The 16,459-nt window shown below is 28.5% G+C and overlaps 1 protein-coding gene across 4 annotated transcripts in view; it reads left to right on the top strand.

Annotated features, from left to right (window-relative positions):
* Positions 1–6,498: 6,498 nt before the first annotated feature.
* The window catches only part of LOC140668557 (uncharacterized), a 138,061-nt gene continuing 128,100 nt past the window's right edge, over positions 6,499–16,459 (top strand). For 2 of the 4 annotated variants that reach the window (XM_072897717.1, XM_072897691.1), the window contains exons 1-2: positions 6,505–6,669; positions 7,307–7,541. The gene's annotated coding sequence lies outside the window, so the exon portion shown is untranslated. Of the gene's footprint in view, positions 6,670–7,306; positions 7,542–16,459 lie in introns of all 4 variants that reach the window. The other 2 variants (XM_072897699.1, XM_072897707.1) reach the window with 2 other exon arrangements.

Raw genomic sequence — 16,459 nt, 5'->3', positions numbered from 1 at the left:
TTGCAGAGCTATTTTGAAAAATTTACATAATATAATACTGGATAATAAATTCATAAAAATAAGTTTTAATGTAATAATCATAATAAACATAATGCATACACGTAATTCGTAAACAAACAATTGTTATACATTATTAATGTAACATCTAAAAATCATAAAATTATGAATTCTATAAAATTATGTTATAAATTTAGTATTAAGTTCTCGTTTTCTCTCTCCCTCTGCATATGTATTCGTACGTGACTAACGAGGTTCTTCCTTTCGTTGCGAAATTTAAACAGTTACCGTTTCATTCAACGCAATCGATAATTGGTGCTTGTATTTCGTTCTCTATTTCGTTCTAGTATATAATGGCGTGGTCGGGAAATGCATTGAGGAATGGTTTACCTAGGGTTTAGCTAGAAACGAGCTGCCAGCAAAGTTTCGCTTACTCGTCGCGTGACTCAAATTAAGAGAATAGAGCTCGCTTCATTTGCCATTCGCGTATTCTCTGAGTACGAAAGTTAATGAATTTTATAATGGAATGCGCATTGTCATAAATTTCATACAAACTTTCCATCAATAAACGCTTCGATTTAAAAGCGTAATAAATTGGCAAACCGAAGTGTGCTAAACCAGACGGTCAATTCCCGCAGTTTCCGAACTCCCATGAGAGATATAAGAGAAAGATAGAAAGACAAATGGGGTTATCGCCAGCAGGCGAGATGTATTGCATGACGCAGTTCATAGAGCTTCGTCAAATTGTTTTAATCCATTTACGGAGAGATAAAACCACATCGAACTCGCGCCCGTCATTATTCCTTACAACTCGTTATCTGATTCCATCTCGTAGCTCTAATTTTCCTCGGTATATCAGGATTTTAAAGCGCATCCCGATTTCCCACAGGGAATTTTGCCACCAGCAAACGAACATCGAGCGAACTCGAATTGCATCTGCTCATTTGCCATTAAAACGCTAGATCCTCATTGCATCCGTCGTAGCTTTGCATTGCTCAGCCACGTTTATGCCGTTAGCGTTTCGTTGATTATAACTGTAAACTTTTCTTTTGTTTTAAGACTCGCAAGAAAATAAACGAGATACGATGAATACAATGATTACAGCGGGATGATTATACGCGACCATTTAATTCTTGAGAAAATTAACAAAAAAAATATTAACAACTACAATACTACATAACATGTATATACATATATAATATTATAAATTAATATTAACAAATATAATACATAATATAACTCTCACACGATTCTATTCGGCTTCCGAATCACGATAACTAAAATAAAACGGCAATATCAAATACTCAAGATTATGGTGCTTCATATTGAAATCTGGATAAAATTATATCTCCAAGTTACGTGAGCGTTCGGAATAAAATTATATAAATGACACTGAGATTTTTTTTTCTTCGTTATTAAATTTGTTTCATAATTAAAAATCTACAAAACCGTGCTTGGCATTTAAACTTTAATATTTCAAAAATTAAAACTCGTCTAATATTGACAAATAGAAGGGTTTGCGTGAAAACTTATTTAATTTATATAACACTAATGCTCTATTTAATAGTGAGAATGTCAAATTTTTAGGCGATGTTTACCTGCTTTTTTATCGAATAATTTAAGCATTAAATCATCAATGCAAACGAAAGAAAGATGGATATATACGTAAATAAAAATGTATACAGACAAACAAATAAATAGATAAAGAACTTAGGAAGTAAATCGAAATTGAATATTGGAATTGAGATTGAATTACGATTTATTCATATAGCGAATAAATCGTAATTGAATATCGGAATTGAGGTCGGATAGATTTCAAAATTGGAAAAACAAACTAGATATAATTGCGACTTGTAACCAATGACTTTTGATAAATTTAGTTTTGCAAACATCTGAGCAATCCAAACGACAAAATGCAAACGTACTAATAAAGTTACAACAATTAATTTCCTATACTTCGCCAAAGCTTCATTAGTTATGCATTTAAGAGTGACGGAAATGCAACAAAGATGGAGACAATCTTTCTTCTTGTAACAGAAATATCGTAGCTGATGCACCCCCGGAGAAACTTGTTCCATTTATCTCGAGTTCTCTTGAGAAATGCTCGTGAGTCTGCGCGGATAAACCTTACCTACGATGAATCATCGCGTAAACTGCGTATTTCGCCTTCGTGTCCGTCAAAGATATAATGCTATTCCCCTAGGGAAAATGGCCCAATTCGAAAATTCATCTGGACATTTGCGGGGTTAAATAAACCCCGAAAGTCATGTATTTGTTGCTCCACGAAGTTTCTACGAACATAGAGATAATATTACATTCCTCTTTCACGCATTTCATCATATAATTATATATGTATATTAAATGAGAAATATAGAAGTATTACATCACATAATTAAAGTGGAATATTTCATTTTAATAGACTAAAGTAAAACATACTTTTGAAATGTTCAAACAAGTTTCATTTTTTCTGTTGAAATAATTTTTATTAATTCAGCAGTGTTAACTTTTAAATTTGCGAACCTGTATGATAGAGTAATGTAGGATACGGAAAACATTTTTGATAAATATAAAAATTGTTTTTAGTTTTAAAAGATGAATAAAATTAATATACTCAAATAACATTATATATTTTATTGTTATCTTACAAGAAATAAATATTTAAAGTTTTTTAAAAATATTTTATTTTTTATTTTATTTTGAAAATCGTCAGCTTCCTTTCACTCCCCCTATATATTTTTTGACACATTATTGTTTTTACTGCAATATTAATTTAATAACAAAATTGTCGATAAATTAAACTTAGTTATAAACTAGTTATGTGTTGATGTAATTTTCTCGTTAGTAATTCAAGAGAAAAAAAAGAAACTTGCTTTGCGAATGCAAACATTTCGAAAGTTTATTTTATTTTAATCTATTAAATCTGCGTGATAGATTAAGGCAATATAGAATATGCGAAGAACATTTTATAAATGTGAAAAAAATTTTTTTTAATTTAAAGAAATGAATAAATCAATATACTTAAATTAAATTCTAATCTTTTATTGTTATCTGATAAGAAATAAATATTTAAGTTATATTTCATTTTTTTAATTTCCTTTTGAAAATCATCAAGTTTCAAACTCACCTTATATATGTATGTGATAAGTGTTTAATATTAAATAAATTTTACATAGAAAAAAATTAAAATCAAAAGATTCTTAATTGTTAGTTTTTTTCCTTTTGTGCAAAATAGGATATAAAAATATTGTACATTACATGCGCGTAGGAATATGTTAATTTTATAGTCTCAGAACAATTTCATGTGCAGTGTTCGCTTGAGAAAAATCTCTTTTCAGTAAACGAAACGTGCAAGTGTAGACTTCATTTACGGAAGTACGAGACATGGAAGAACGCGCTGTAACGTTGTGAATGTTCCGCTGTAACCAAATGGCCCCGCTGAGACGGCAAACGAGTTTGCGAAGTTCACGGTTCTTTATCGTCGAAAAGAGAAAAGGGAAGCTGCCGCGTAGCAACGGCCCTTGTAATGTGTGGCTTCGACAAACTTCTGCTCGCGACTTTTTACCGTAATTAATTCTTATGATCAAAGACACTCTCTCAGGACCATACCTTTCGGTTGCTTGTAAGTGCGTAAATCACGCGGGTTTTGTCGGAAAAGAAAATTCCTTGCTTTCCTGTATATACTATATGTATATATAAGCGAGATTAATACTAACCTTTTCACCGTTTGTATTCCTAAACATGTCAGAAAAAGTATCTTCTTTTTTGTTATCATACGAAGAATCGTCCATTTTTTTTATTGAACGATAAAAGTAAAGTGCTATCGGATAAAAGTAAAGTTCAACGGGGAGAAAATGTCTTTTATGCGATATGCAAATTGTACGCACAAAGATGAACTCAGACAATTTGATATGTAATACATTTTGCTTATCTTTTTTTTTTTTTTTACTCGCAATACAATTCTAAAATTTTGAAATTGCCTCGCGTGTGTTCGAACAGATGATACATAATATACGCGAGGACAGGCAATATCATTCTGTGTGGTTTTTTTATAGCACGACGAACACGAGTAGTGTAAATAAATAAAAACGACGTCAAAATTTTCAGCAGTGATAAATTGTAGCCCATTATTTTTGCCGCCTAGAGTGCGAATGCTATTTATCGTAATACGACCCCAAAACTTGTTGCCACTGACGAGACGACGTTGTTGGACGAAATCCAGCGTAGTTCGCGCGCGTATGTATCGTACAACACGGTCATAAAGAAAAAAAATTTACCACTCGCTTCATAAATCTATCCTTGTGGACAAGCATTTCTTATAATGCTTAAAAGGATTCTAACATACAATTTGATGACGATAAGAGTTGCGCAGAATCGTATGCTCAAGCCTTTATGGATTTTAAAATACAGCAAACCAGATCTATCAATACAGATAGTTTTTGATTTTTATTCTTATGCATGTACCTCATAACTAAACAATCTAATCATATTCATAAGTATTATTTTCCTTTCCTTAGGTAATGGCTCTAAAACAAAGAAAAGCGTTTATTCATTATGTGAAATATACATATATGTTGTATTCAAAATGACGTATTTTTTTAAATTATAAATTTTTAATACAATCAATTTCCTTGTTTTTGCGAAAATTGGCCAGTTCAATCTGGAACTTCTTTGTATTTATTTCTTGAATTAAAGTTTCGTTCATATAAAAAATTCATAAATCAAATAAAAATTTATTATTTAATTTTCTTACATTACTGAATTTTAAGTTGTAAATAATTTCTTAGATCTTTAGTTGTTTATATCTTGTATACAAACTTGAATTCGAGTATAAAAAATAACGCGTTATTTATTTTTCATTTTTATTATCTGTAATTGAAAAAAATATGCTGTCCGCACGATCCATTTTAATGGATAGCAACTGGTTGTTGCGACATATTGTCATCATATAAGCAATCAATCTTGTAGTTTGTCAAGATACAAGAGAATAATATTTAATCCTATAGCATAAATGAGGTTCATCGACATTTGGAATAGTAAAGCTATTCGTCTTTTTCTTAAAAAGGTCAATTAATAATAATGTTGCGGTTCCGCTTTCGCGCTACGTCAAAGGTAAATCCAATAACGAGCATGCGAGAACACTTTATGTTATTAAGTCAACTTCTCGTGACAGCTTTTAATGGAATGTTACGAACGTTATTTGATGAAGCAGATGTTTAACAGAATTTCGTAAATAGTAGTAATATATCTTAATTTCACGTAGCAAATGTTATAACTTTCCTTTAAATGTGCGTGAAATCGAGTAATGGAATCAATTTCTCTAGCGGTTTATTAAAATGAAATTCCTCTGCAGAATTCGATAACGTCTGAGCCAAATGCTTTGAAATAAAATATTCCATCAAACTGTCTATCTATCATCTTTATATGTATATAATAGTGTCGAATTAAAAGTATTTACTTAAAAAATTTTGAAAGATTTATACTTTTTATTCAGAATTTAAATATTTTAATGTTGCAGATGTTTTATTTTACGATATTCATAAATCGTTTTGTTCTACTTCGAAATAGAATTCTTGAGACAAACACAATACAGTATTTCATATAAGACAAAATTCCATATGCGAAACTACTATAAGCGGACCACTAGTGTGTTACACAAAGTTACATAAAGTTGTGCATAGGAATCAGTCTAGATATTTGTATTTTCTGATATATTTTAATGTGCTTTATTTTTCGTCTCAAAACAATTGTGGTTTTAAAACACATCGTGAATATTACATTTTGCAATTGCACATTACCACCATACATTTGAAACAAGCAATATAAATTATTTTAAGAATGTCTCAGAGCATAGAAGCACTTAGCTTTTAGCTTTTAGCATTTTGCTTTCTGCTTTAACCCGACGATCCCTTCTTCATTCTTCAGAAATCCATTATTCTATCTTAATTAAAATTAATATGTTATATTAAAAAATATGAAAAAAAATAAATAGAAAAAATTTTGCAGTATATCAATTATTAAACTAATTATCAATAATTATGTTTCTAATCCATAATTAAATTTTAATTAATTAGCAATTGAAAATAAAATGTGTTTACATGTATAAAAATTTACATTAAATTATATATGCAATAGTTTAAAGAAAATATTAATTAGAGTGTGTTGCTATACACATTAGAAAGAAATTTTTCTAATCACATTGTCTTCATTTGCAAAATCTAATTGGCCCGATGCAGATAATGTAATCGGCTTTTCTCGATGCGGTATTAAGAATTAAAGTTGTTGAGGCAATTAAGCCGCGAATACAAACCCTCCTACCGACGATTGTCACCCGTCGATTGTTCTGTATTTCCCTCAACAATTGACGATATTATCAGTCCAAAAGTTCCATTGCCCCGAATATCCGATAAGAGAACGCGCGCCGCGCGGGATGCTGGGAAGAGGGGTTGGTTCAGTTCAAGCCGGCGCCCTCGCTCCACAAGTTCCTTCAGTATACGCGCGTAGCTACATTCGGTTAGACCCTATCTCGCGCGCGTATCATGCTCGAGAGTCGCGTCGCCCTTTGGAAAAAAAATTACCTCGGGGAAATATTTCATCGATCGATCTGCGTATCGAATTACGAACGGTGTGTTTCCCGCTCAGGCTTGAACGGGAACAATTTAAACTGACACGATTGTAATTTATCATCTCGCCTCTTGAAGTGATCCTTAGTTTGTAATCCGTAACGTTCGTTATGCAAATGGAAACTTTAAAAATTTTAACAAGGAAATTCCGTATTGTATAGAGATTTTCAAACAAATCGAGTGTTGATGTAAACTGTTATTTTAAAATTCGCGCTAATCATGATTGATAATTTTGTAATAAAGTTTTGTAATATATTGTAATTTATTTCAAAAGTTAATTTTAATTATTATTTATATTTATATTATATTATTTATTATTTATTATTTATTATTTATTATTTATTAATTATTATTATTTATTCTTTGTATATTTATTATTTATTATTAATATTAGTTATTATTTATTACGCATTTTGCAGATTGCTTACAATAAATTTAAATTATTTTTTATTTTATATTATCATTAATGTGCAGTGAGAAAAATTTAATTAAGCATAAATTAACTAATTAAAAAAAATTATCTTGTAACAAAATTATTGTTTTATTGCGAACGAGAACTATTCATATCTATTATGAAATATATCACGCTGTATAATTTTATATTTTTCGAAATACTTAGACAGTGTTAACGAAAAAAACATCATAATTTCCTTATTAAAGATTTAATCGATTTCATTTGCACGAGTTAGCGTTATCGAAGCAATACAACTTGGATTCTTCTTTGCTTCTTCTACTACGTTTGAGAATGCGCGTCTCGAGAATATTTTCAACAATGATATTATTCGAGATTTTTTACAAAACAAAAAACGCGATCTATTTGTGCATGTAATTGTTATAAAGAGCTTATCCGTACCATGAGAAACAATGTAATGCTCTAGTACGGAAGAAGGGTGACAACATTAAGTGACAAAGTTTAACTCGGGGGTAAGTAGGATTCTAATTGTGCTGAATATATAATATAAAGCTTCTGACAACTAATTATAAAATATTTCCCTCATGTAGCTTATTATTTAATCAAATTGGAGACAAAGCAATAATTCCGTGTTAACATAAATTAATACCGACATATATTGGCTAAATAAGTAAGAATGATGTAAATACTGGCTTAAACGTGTAGTTAATACTAGTTTAATGTATAGTACACTGAAATAATGTTCCAATCTTCCGCGTGACGTAATTTTCCTTATAGCACGGCTTTGCTGAATTATCTTTATTTTTCTTGCCATTGTGATTTAATTTTTTTCTCAGAACACACACATTCATGATAATTTTATATAAAATATAAATATTATTACGCTTTATTTTTTTAAATAGCGGATACTTGTACGCACAAAATATATAAAAAAATATATATGTATATCGTCAAACATTAGAAAGCAGAAATTGTTATCGTTAACACAAAACAAACTTTACAAAAAGAAATATAAATTTTTCTTATTGCGTAGGAATTCTCTTATTCTAATAGTCCATCATTAAAACAAAATATTTTATATATGTGCCACGAGAAGCAAAATTTCTTACATTTCTCTTTAAAAGAAAAATCATTATGTGAATGACTATTACAAAGATCTGTAACCATCGACCCTTATTTAACTGCCGAAGAAAAAGTCGGTGGCGAAAGGAAAAAACCTTTAGATGTAGGGTGTGCACCCAAGATCGTTCTACACAGCCCTTTACAACCGCAGTAATTCTTTAACGAGACCACGCGCACGCCGGATCTGCCCTTGGTTATCGGTGTAACTTCGTATAACGCCATGGTTTTCTTACCCTGATGGAGTCACAGTAGTTGTACTAACTAAAATCCGTTGCTCCGACAGACTCTCTACTTTTCTTTTAGATTCACCTTTAGAGATGTAATGTAACTGTAAACCGTACGAAGAATATAAGATCATCAAACATCAATTTGTGTCACTCAACTATTTTTGCATTGTTCTTTTACTTTTATATTTTCAAAAAGAAACAGAAAATTAAAATTGTTTTCATATATATTGTAACTCATTACATAATCGTTCCATAAATTCAGACATTCATAAATACATTCGTAAATATAAAAGTTTTTCATGTATAAAAGTTTTATTTCGAAAAGTATAATAATTTTTTTCGTATTTTTTTTTAAGGCAGCTAATAATTTTCTAAAATATAATTGCGCTCTAATAAAAATACATAATTTCCTATGACATGATAATTTTCTATTCATCACCATAAATATTTAAGATATCTGTTTCTAAAATATAGTTAGTACGTACATTATTTGTTCTTTTTTTTCTTTATCTTTCTTTCTTGAAGAACTGAGGAAAAGAAGATGCACTTACTATAGTTGCACGCGTTTGTGCAAAGAGCACTGTGTGTGCCGAGTGCCGACAGTGATTTATTGTAACGTTTCACATAACATACTTTCAAGAAAACTCAAACTCTTAGATATAAGATTGTTATGATATGCTGACGATAAAGTTGTACTTCACCTCTTTTCGTCATAAATGTAAAAGAAAAATACAAATATTGCTGCAAAAATTTAAAAAAGTTTTCTTTTCTTGATATAACTTTACATTTATTACCATTCTTTCAAGTCATTTCAGATATTTTATTTCATAAAGAGTTAAGAGACACACGCGTCTGTTGATATGACGAATAACTTTCAACAAATGCAAACTCTTCTGCGGAGTTTATATCAAACTTTCAGAGTCAAACTCGATTTTCATTCTACGGATTTTCAGCTCTTCGCGCATCGCAAATTCGTATAGCGTAACGGATGCGCAGCACATCGGATTTGTTTTATCGTTTTAAAAGCTGTTAAAGTTACAAAGCCGGATTGAAGAGCACATTAACATTCAAGGCAATAGAAGATTACTGCAAAGCCGAGTAATACCATAAGAGTTAAGAATTGCCAGATTGAAGAATTGTAGTCTTATTTACGATTAAGCTTCTGTTCATAGAATTATTTCCAAGGCCTAAAATATTTGCCCACCCTATATACCACACCTGATACCTTACGGTGAAATGAATATGCATTTTGACAATAGAGACGAGAATTACTACTTGACACAGATCCCAGATTATTGCTTGGTTGAGACGGTCCAGTCGTTGTAGAACTGAGGAGATGTGATATAGTAAGAGTCAATCAGTTGTCAGAAAATTCGATCGTAAAATAGAGAATGTAACGATTCGCCGTGACTAGGAAAAAGTATTGTTCAGCGTAAACAATTTCCGTAATTCTAACATTCGTCTAAATTTCCATAAAACGACAGGAATCTTTATAACGAAATAATGTCTCTTCCGTCACAGTTCTTATCGCAAATAATTGTATTAACATTTATGTGAGCACACAGATTTACACAAGATAATTCAAATTTATATAAGAAAATAGAGATATTTACTCCGATTTAACATACTTTAGGAATCTCATGAGTTTATTCGAATATTTTAAGAATAATAAATGGATGCTGATTGAACAATGCATATTATGTCTAATGTCTAAACACGATCGATAAAAGTAATAGCTATTAACAATTATCTTCCTTCCATTATGCTTCAATATTCACACATTTAATTATATATATCTTTCTCTCTTTGTTATAAAAATACTTCCTTTTTACGCACGGAAGTGTAAAGAACAACAGGATTGAAAAAATCACAGATTGGCACTTTTCTCGTAACAAACATCAACATTACTATATACATCTTCCTGATTTTAATGCGAATCAGTTCTTACTCAATGGAAATTTTCATTACAATCTATGATATTTGATTACGATATTAATTACAAACATGCAGTATTCTTTGAAATTTAATCGTAAATGAACCCACAGAGCACAGAATGTTGCAACAACATTGCAACAATATTCTGCGCTATATAGGAAGACTATTGCCGAGATAATTGTACAATTTTAATAGCACAAATATCGTGCACATCTATCTAGTCAACTATTTAACAATCATATTATAATGCGCCGCGCGTACAATATACCTGCATAAATGAAGAGCCTTTTATTAAAAAGCGCATAGCGTAGCCGCAGAAATTTACGGACCATTTCATTTCTTAATTGGTCTTTACATTTTATGCAAGATTTAATTTCAAAATACATAAAAGGCGTTCGCTTGTGAAATGTGCTTATTTACGTACAGTACAGTGTATTTACGCTTTTGAATCCGCATTTACGGCGTAGTTTCTTGTTGCTTTCATTACTAAACTACGTGGTTAATCGACTTCATGATGATGAGACTTTCAAATAATCAACATAATCTAATAAATCTTTCAAACGCCAGTAATAGTCATAATAGTACATCATTGAAATAAACAAATATTTAAAATATATTAATAAATGATGAATATTGATATATTATCTAGAAACATTAAAATTAAGTATTTGATGCATCGATATATTCACTGTAAGTTATGTTTATTATATTTATGTTAAAACACACTATAAACAGAATAATAATTTGTATTTCCGTAATTTTTTGCACACATAAACTTGCGTTAACCTTTTTTTAAACTTTATTATGAGCGAAAAATCTGCTGGGAATACCCTTTCTATGCGCATAAAGAAGCGCGAACTTCATTAGTCGCGACAATGTCACTTTTAAACAAGCCAGACACAATTAACCACCGTGGCGATGATCTAAAAGCTTCAACTTGTTTATCTGGGTTTTTCTTTTGTAACGTTAAATGTTTAGTCAACTGAGAAAAAATGTTACAATATTGTTAGTATAGAGAGAGAGTTACGTGTACGCATTTATTAAAAACTCTAATAAAAAATAGCTAATTAAATAAAACTATTATTAAATAAATAATTATTAATTTTTCTGGATTCTCGCGCATTTCTCCTACTTCTTTATTTATTTTATACGCACATACCATGACCTTTATTAAATTTTTTATATTTGAGTCACTCTTTTTTTCAATTTTTTCATTTCTCATATACACAATGACTCGGTCATAATTTTACGGACGCTTCACAAAATACTTTCTGAAAATGCTATGAGAGAGAAACATTCTTCTAACCATCTAATTCAAATAACATTCATTTATATATAAATATGGATCTATATATAGTATATATATATATATATATATATATATATATATATATATATAATTCAAAATATTTAAAAAATTATTTAAAATTTTCAAAGATATAATGTTATAACTTCTTAGCTATAATATAGTTTCCTCTCAGACTTTTGCGTTGGAAATATATAAATAAAGATAGCTAAATTACATTTATCAAGCGAAAGTATGAATACAAAAAGCTTTACTACATCAATCTTGGACATAGCCGCACGAAAAAGAGTTGTATCATACACGGAGAAAATTTTATATTAAAAATTACTATGTAGTAACTGTGGACCATTAGGATTATTTTAAGTTAAAATGCTATGTAAAACTGTAAAAATTTACGTAATTGACGTAACTTGAAATGTTCCTACTAGTCCACAGTTACTATATACCATAGTAATTTTTAATATAAAATTTTTAATATAAAATTTTCTCCGTGTAGAATTTAATCATAATTCAAAATTATAATGTGCACGGTTTATACACGTGTAAAGTTCATTAAGCGGAACATAAAGTTTTTGAAAATCATAGCGTCGTATATCTGAAAGATTTAAAAATCTGCTCTAAATTATGTTCTTTATCAGAAAGTAATTTCTTCAGAAAGAAAAATTTCTTGTTTTTAATAAAGTTATTTTATCCCACACATACACGGAGAAAATTTTATATTAAATTGCTATGGTATATAATAACTGTGGACCATTAGGAACATTCCACGTTAAAATGCTATGTAAAACTGTAAAAATTGATGTAATTTACGTAAAAATTACGTCAATTACGTCAGTTTTTGCAGTTTTACATAGCATTTTAACTTGGAATGTTCCTAATGGTCCACAGTTATTATATACCATAGTAATTTTTAATATAAAATTTTCTCCGTATAGAATATTCTTTCTTATTTTGCAGATAATTACCTTTTTTCAAAAAAATTTCTTTTTTTTGTAATTGTTTTGTTTTATAAATTGTTACATTTACCTAAATGTCGAGAATTATTATTTTCACGTTAATAAAATTTATCCTACGTAATCTATAAAACAAATATTTTAAAAATAAACTCATAAAATATATAAATTATTCTACATATATATATATATATATATATATATATATGTGTGTGTGTGTGTGTGTGTGTGTGTGTGTGTGTGTGTGTGTATGCACATATAGATATAATATTAATGGTTATCTCTTTGTTTCAGAAACTTTTACCACATTTATAAAAAATATCATTAATCTATCAAAATATTTGTATGATAAAGATTAAAAATTAATTTAATCGTGGAATGTTTACATAATTTCTATCATATCTATTTTCGATAAAATAAGCATATGGGAATCTGAATTATAAAGATATAAAAAAACGTAATTACTTTTTTATTGTTTGGTGTATGTCAACAATGCAAATATTACCGAAGAGTCCATTCCGTGCATTGCCAATGATTATCCATTAGAATATAATAATGGCGGTTTATAATATAATTTTGATGGTAACGCCTCATTTTCGGAAAGGATGTGACATTATTTGGAAATAATTACGTAAGCGCGATGAGAGTGCATCCGTGATTAAACTCGAAATTGAAACTATAATATAGAACGTTCATTACTTTCAGATCCCATTTGAAAGCTTTCTGTAACCATTGCAGTTGCAAATTTCATTAATTAAAAATTAGATCTAAAAAAAAAATTTTATCCTTTTAATATAAAATTATTAAACTAAAAATTAAAAACTAATTTTTATTAAATTTATAGTAGGAAAATTGCAATTTTCTACATTTATATATAAATGATCTCGACATATTTTATAAACATATTTTATAAACAAATTTTTTCCCTTTATACATATATATATAATAAATGTACTTCAAAAATTTACATTAATGGGAACGCATGTATAATAATGTATGTATAATTATTTATAATAATATATTGATATATAATATCTTAAATTTAATATTATAATATAAATAATATAATTATCTTATAAACAGAATAGGTACAATGAATACAATAAATAAAAATTTCCAGATTCTTTAAATTATTTTTCAGTGATTTTCTAGCGGATTACACAACCACATTTATAACGGATTGGTAAATGGCGATGAATAACAGCACAGCTTTACATTTTTTACTTTTATGTCGCGATGACGGATTAGAACTCTTTCTGAATATAGAAAACGTTAAATCGTCCGCTTATCCTACATTGGATTTGTGCACGAGTTTGCATTCGTTCTGCTTTTGATATTCAACGGTTGCACTGAAATGCTAAATGTTTTCTGCGGTTTTTTATTGCCAAAAATATACTATCTTTTCATTTTTCACATAATTTGCATACAATGAAATATGAAATATGATTATTCGCATAAATGTTACTCTTAAGAAAAACATTTATTCTCTCTCTTAATTATGTGTTTTTTTAGAAGGAAGAAAACAAATTAGCATCTTTAGTACTCACGATATCCTGCAGTTGGTCTTGAGAAAGATTTATTATCATATTTGGCATATTCATACTGTTCGCAAGTTTTTAGGAAAGAAAATCTAGCGAAATAATAACTCACATATTTTATTACAAAATCTTATTTAATCAAGAATAAAAAAAATTTAACGTCCAAATGTTCAAACGTATCAAAGATAAACTGGTAAATCCTGAGAGAATTATATTCTATTAAGTAGCAGTAGTTTTTCTTCTGTGAAAAGAATTTTTAAACGAGATACCGATAAGTTTAATCGAATAAGTTTCTATGCTAAAGCGAGCTCGCGTCTTGTCTTCCGATCTCTTACTTTTTTATCAATTTTGTGATCAAATCAATATATTTTCCAATAATTTGAAGTAAAATAAAATACAACATGGAATTTATTCTAGCTCACAAGAAACAATTATAAATAATTAAAGTAATTAAAGTAAAATTTGAAATAATTTACGTACTCTATTCAATGTTACAATTTTAAATATAATTTACGTCATCGTTATTTTTGTATTCAAAAGTATATAACATATGTATAAACATATGTATAAATATATATATATATATATATATATAATAAAATTTATTATAAAATTTATTCTAAATTAAAACATTTAATTATAAAGATAGTTATAAAAAGATTCAAAGAAGAAAATACAATATATGGAGCAATTTTTATAAGATAATCATTATTTTTACTGTAACAATTAACTATGTTAATGAAAATAATGTTGAATAAACAAATAAATTACATACTTATAGGACATAATTTTAACATTATAAAAGTATTTTGATGTAATTAGTTGTTAATATCTTTATTACAACATTGTGTCACTTGAGATACGACAAAGCAAATATCAGTGAAAAATATTTCTTGTACTAAAACATACAATATAATGTATTTTATTATTTATTTATTTAGTAGTTTACTATTATTTAATATTTATTATTACAGAGAAATTTTCTTTTATACAACTTTTATTATGATAATTACATGTAATATTTTGCAGATAGAATCTATGCATTATTTACAAACACAAATTTTCGTTATGTATAACGTAGTCGTAATAATCCATTGTTCGCGTATCAAACAAAATTAAATTTTTAATTGTGTCTTTTTTTATAGCATACTTTTTAATTAATCAATTTAATTAACAATGCGATCAATAAAAAATAATAATTAACATTTTTAACAAAATACATAATAGAAAAATACAGGTTTGAAAAATTTAATATTATTACATGCAAAGTTATATATTCCTAAAATTTGGTTTGACCAAATTTTTGACCAAAATTTAGAAAATTTTGCTGACGTATATTCTTTGTAATTGCCCTATCAACTTATCTTCGTAAAAATATCGCAGTATTACTGATTTATCTTATCAATCTCAAGGATAATCATCCGCTTTTCCGGGCATAAGCCAAGAAAGTAGTTAAAAACAAAAAATAGCTGAGTATATCGTGAAGATTCCCAAAGTACGACGTTAATGCTTGGCATCGCACACTAAATTCTAAGATCGTGCTTTATTTTCGCCACGGATCAGCAGAAAGCTATTATATCACATTCTGTGACTTTTTATCAAGCTACCATTGATATTAATCTCAGAACTATTTTCTATAAGAAATAAGTGTGTGCTTGTGTAGGTTCTCTTATTAACTTTCTTTTATCATCCAATGAATCTCTCTTATATCATCCAATGTATCGTCAAGATTTGGGATCATATTTGGGAGATCATAATTTTGTTATAGTCTCATTAACTTCTGCATAATATAAATTATGTATATATTTGGCAGAGATAAAATATACACAACTTGAATTTCAAAATATAATTTATATAATAATATAAAAAATAAATAAGCATAGAGCATATTTTATACTGTTTTATATCTCTATATATTAAAGTGTTGCATGTATTATTAAACAATATGTATTAAACATAAAGAAAATGAAATAATATAGCAAAATAAACACCCGAACACATTTCGTACATAAACTATCTCGAAAGTCGACAACTTCAAAATTTGATATTGAATATTATAGCATTACTAGATATATAACTGGGGGGGGGGGGAGAGAGAAAGAGACAGAGAGAGAGAGAGAGAGAGAGAAAGAGAGAGAGAGAGAGAGAAGGGAAACTTACATTTTATATATCTCAGATTTGAATCATATATACTTTATCTAATAAGTTTCTTAAGAAACTTATTAAATAAAGCAATATTTACATTTTGAAAGTAATTCCTATGTTAATCAAATAACATTTTCAATCGGAGAGTAATTCTCATTTAATTTACATGTATTTCCCGCGATGATACTTTGACCCACCTTGGCT

The sequence above is a fragment of the Anoplolepis gracilipes genome, chromosome 1 (assembly GCF_047496725.1).
Source record: "Anoplolepis gracilipes chromosome 1, ASM4749672v1, whole genome shotgun sequence".
Taxonomy (NCBI): Eukaryota; Metazoa; Arthropoda; class Insecta; order Hymenoptera; family Formicidae; genus Anoplolepis; species Anoplolepis gracilipes.
The sequence above is the reverse complement of the archived record's forward strand: the minus strand, read 5'-3'. Positions and strand labels throughout refer to the sequence as shown.